Raw genomic sequence first — 5,056 nt, 5'->3', positions numbered from 1 at the left:
ATGAAGGGCTGCATTAAGCAAGGTGAGCTCTGTTGTTCTAGAGGTAGGCAGCCTGCTGGCTGACACTAAAGATGGTTTTATTTTTGTCAGGGCCACAAAAAATTAGTGTTTCGGTGACAAGGGGACTTCAGAGCTATGTCTCATTTGAGGGAATAGCAGGGGTGTAATAGCTGCATAAAATCTTCTAATTAAAAGAAGCAGCTGAGCTGTTGAGGCTTGTGAACTGCCACTAAAATGTTCATTACTACAGAGTATGAGAATGGCTGGAAGGTCTTGATCAGAAATCATGAAGGCTTCTCCAGTTTGAATCAAGTTTTTGGTTGATGATGTTGTCTGGAGTAGGAAGTCCACAACCTGCTGCCCCTGCAGAATTTTAGGGGTAGGAGACCTGCTGCCTTCAGGGGAACGTGCAGATGTTTGGATCGACTTGAAGCACAGAAGGTGGTTTAGCAGATGCTGCCAAACTACGAGAAGAATTTTGGGAGAAAAATTGCCGCCTCTGGTGAACAAAATGCCTATTACTTACCCAATTCTGGTGATTTTCACACTTTATATTAGTATTTGTAGCTTCCAGATTGTTAATTGAGGTGTTCAAGCCTGCCAGTTAGCAAGGACAGCCTCCTGGGGTGATGAGTGCAAATGAAAGATGGCTTTTTTGTAATTGAGAAGGAAAAAACTTCAAGCTATTAGTTATTACCTTTATTTTACTGAGGTCTTTTCATCCCTCATTTAAGCTGAATGAGCTGATGCTTTTGAAATGGGTCGTGCTGCTCGCAGAGATGCACATGGAAAACAGCGTCTTCAGCCCCAGGAAAACACTTCCTGATCTTGGCCGGGTACCTGCGATCACCTCCAGCTCTGCAGCACAGCTGGAGTCAAAACCAGTGCTTCCCAGTCCAGCGCTGTATCTCCCCAGCTGCACCACAGGAGCTGCATCCGAAATCCCTACGCTGTCTGCATTTCAGGTGATGCCTCGGTGAAGTCCTCTCATGGCCTCAAGTCAGAGCATTACAGATGGTGTAACGCAGCAATGCGTCAGCGCGTTTCCTTGGTGTCTGTACCTGCTCCTCCTTTCCCAGCCCTGCCAAACTGCCATCCATGAATAAATCTTCAAGGGTGTTATGATTTGTAAAACTCTGATGGCTGTCATGCTGTGAATTCAGTTACTGATGGCTCAGACTATTACCATCTCTTACAGGAAAATGATTTCTTAAAGGGGATCCGCTTGCGTTCTCATTTAGGAGTGCAGAAAAACCCAAACCGTCTGGAAAAAAACATTTTATGTAGCGGTTTAAAATGGTTATAATGTTTAGGATTGCTCTGTTTTGTTTAGGTCAGGCTCAGCAGCTGCCTCTGGGGTTTACGCATCCCTGCAGCTTCTGGATGCCAAGGATGTGCTTTTAGAGAACGACAGCAAGAGCATTTTGTGGTGCCCCCTCCCCATCTCTGTTCCTGCTTGCTCCTGTCCTTTAGGCTGACAGAGTTGTCAGCGTGGCTGGGTGGTGAGCAAAGTTTGGCAGAAAAGGTCCGTTTTAATCCAAATCTGCTCCCCTGTCTGGTTGAGTGAGCAGCGCTGAATGGGCTCGCGCTGGCACGGGGTAAGCGGCCGTCAGGGACCAGGACCACTGACAGCTTAATACCAACTGTGTCCTGCCTGCAAGCCCCGGCTGTTGGGATTGCATCTCCCTAATTTTCCTTTGGTGCCACCTGACTTCTCGTAGGTGCTGTCTGTGACTTCCTTCGCCTGAGGAGCCTTGAGAGCCAAATGTTGCCTGTCCTCCCTTTCAGGTTAGGAGCTGGCTAGGAGCCGCTCTGGGAGCACCCACTCACCTCAGCTGCTTGCTTTCCAAATCGGTTCCTCCCCTGGAAGGAGCCCAGTGCTGGATTTGGATTTTTAAAAGGAGAAATGGAAAGTCTGAGAGGAGGAGCTGAGGTTTGGAAGTGAGCATTGAGCATTCAGGTGTGGAACTGCTGTGTTGTAGGGAGAGGATGATTTGAAAGCTGATTTCCTTACCCATCCTTGTCCTGGTAGTGTTCTTCTGGTAACCTGGGTGCTTTCCTGACCCGCAGACCTTTTGTGGCTGCCTGGCCTCCTAGGCAGCTGGATATGGGTTCCCCAAGCACAAAGCCCCGTTTTTGGTAGCATACACCAGGTCATATTTGATTTACGGATGGTGGCTGGGGACATGCAGCGCCTGTCAAAACAGCACCGGGGAGATGCAGGCGGTTTTCCCTGTTTTTAAGTGTGTATGAATCATCCCTAAAGGTGTGTGTATGCGTTGTAGGATGCTTACAAATACGCTCTGACTGCTGTGACTCCATGTATTGATCAGTTTGTTTGTGTTTTAAGAAATAAGGAAATTATGTCTTGGTGCAGTTCTTAAGATGACAAACAAAGAAGCAGGTTTGCATTTAATATCCAATTGTAAAGAGCAGCAACACCTAAACCCATCATCCCCATGCCTTGGACCCTATATTTGGGCAGAAAGCAAAGGGAAACTTAGTAATTGATTAGCACAGCACAGCCCCCGAGCCGTGGCAGAGAAGATCTGTAGCAGTTTCGTGTAATATTAAGAAATTGTTAGCCCAATATCACATGGCGTGAGCCCAGCTTCCTGGCATCGCCCTGCTTGGTATGTTTGGGCTTCGTTTTTGCTGCCAGGTTGTTCAAAGCTGACTGGGTGTGCGCAGTGCCACCGTAACACACGTCTGCTGCCCATTTGTTTGGTGTGTTTTGGAGTGCAGCCTTCATCCTCCATCTCTCCTGGAGATGTTGGCCCATGATGTCCCCTGTAGCTTACAGCAGACCCCCAGAGCTCAGCCACCTCTAATGCTTCTCACCAAGGCTCCTCCTGCTGAGCCTTTCCCCCCAGCCTTAATATTTTGGGCTTGAGGACCATGAGCAGGGTAGGGCTGTTGAAGTCCAATGGGGCAGCTTTGAGTTCCTGAGCATAACCTGTTTTCTGTAGTGTAATAGGATTTTTAATTAACGTGGACAAGTACAATCATAAATAACACTCCTAAAAGTAAATGAAATTTTAAGGCTATGTTGGTGTATTCCCTGTGATGCCACGGCCTCTCTGGAGAGGTGATGCCATGACTTTACAGCTGAAGGGAGCTGATGAAATCCATTCACTTCTCCATCTCTTAGAAGGGTCCATATGTTGTAAGAAGAAAATACAAATTTAAAACATGTGAAAGTGGACTATTAAGCTACACCAAGCCAGCCAGTGAGAGGTTTCTGTACCTGAGTGATGCTTTCCTGGAGCACTGTTCACCTTGCATTACCTGAGCTGGCACAGCTGCGATCCAGGGTGCCTTTATTTGAATTACTCGTATTCTGCAGCTTGGTCCAAACCTGGATTTAACCTTATTCAGGCTGTGCTTTAAAAAAACCCCACTTCTTGGAGATGCTGCGGTTAAAAATACACCGAGGACAAAGTTCCCGGTGACAGAAATATTCAGTCCGTCACTTCCAGAGCCGTCCGCCCGCCCACAAACACGGCGCTGCAAGGAAAATCCCGGCAGGATTAGCGAGGTTTAGACACGGTTTCTTCTACCTCAAACAACCTTTCCCAGGTCTAAGCTGAAAATAGACGATTTGCCTTGATGCTTGGGTTGCGGCTGAAGACGACCAAGACGAAGCAGCAAAATCAGGTTGCTCTTAGAAACCCATTTGTATCGGGCGAGAGGACTGATTGGGTTTCTGTTGCGTTTGCGCCGCTCTGGTGATAACTCACGCCTGACTTGCAGGCCGAGGGAGATGCAGCCGGGTGAGGCGAGGTCTGCGGGTGATTTACGTGCTGGGGAGCTGTCTCCAGCTCTTTTTAATTTAGAGATGCAAAACCGAGCCTCTGAAAGTAATGAGCTCTGGATAATTAGGTGCTTGTCTGCAGGTGTAACTATTGCAGCTGGTGCTCTTAATATTGCTGATTTTGATTTGAAAGCATTAGGGAATGAATGAGATGCCGGAAATACAATTAATTTACAACAAAGAGGGTTTTTTTTGTTGTTATCTTCCCTTCTAACCCCCAGCCTTCCTTCGGCGTTCCTGTTTAGCTTGACTACAAAATGTGTCACATACGGACCAAAGACTGAAAGGAAATGACGGCAATAAGTAGCAAACTATTGTGTTACACAGCAGTGATGTCTGGTGTGCATCACAGAGAGAAGGAAGACCTGATCCAACGTATCATCGTTGATGATTAGCCAGGTTTGAAGCAGTATCTCACAATCCTGCCTTGGTATCAAATGGGTTGTGAAGGCATCGCTGATGCAAAAAACGCAGTGCAGTTCGTTACCTGTGTGTGAGGAAGGGGAGTGGGGAGCAAACCCGTGTTGTAGAGTGGATGTACGCAGGAAGAAAGACTTTGGAAATGGAGATTTTTGTGGGAAGGGTGTGTAACAAAAGCGTGCAAGTTGGAGGATGTGGAGCTGTGCTGGGTATAAATAGAGCGAGCGCGCTGAGCGCGGCTGCTGCAGTGCAGCGTTGGGCAGGAGGAAGCGCCGGGCTCTGCGCCGGGTGGTGTTGGGCGCTGCTGTCGGATGTGGAAATGGCAGTGCCCATGGATACGGAGCAGTGTTCCTCAGCGTCGCCAAAACCTGGTGGGAATCACCCACCCCAGGAGAGGAGGAGAAATGGGAATAACTGGAGGGTGCTGGGTGCCAGCAGCGGCGATGCTGGGGCAGGAGAGGGAAGCCGCAGCTGTCAGTAAGCGCTTGCAGGTCACGTTTTCCTTTCAAGCTGCAGTTTCCAGAGGAGCCAGAAAGAGAAGGAAGGGTTTGGGGTTATTCAAAAGCTAGCGCTGAGATTAATGGCACGTAATGAGGTAAAAAGCTTAAGAGGAACTTTGAGAAAAGTTTTATTATGGGGAGAGCGTTCGTTCAGAGTATGGTGTAAGCTGGGATATGTAGCGAAAGCCTCGCTGCTTGTAATATTTGAGTCTGGACGAAGCTTGGGAGATGCTGCTTTAATGAGGAGCAGGTGAATGGCAGAGGGGTGGCCAAGCCTCATCGCTGTCACTTACGGTCACATAGCTCTGATGGGGAGCACGGA

This window comes from Mesitornis unicolor, unplaced genomic scaffold, assembly GCF_000695765.1.
Source record: "Mesitornis unicolor isolate BGI_N332 unplaced genomic scaffold, ASM69576v1 scaffold41799, whole genome shotgun sequence".
NCBI classification, from domain to species: domain Eukaryota; kingdom Metazoa; phylum Chordata; class Aves; order Mesitornithiformes; family Mesitornithidae; genus Mesitornis; species Mesitornis unicolor.
This window is presented reverse-complemented; position numbering follows the sequence as displayed.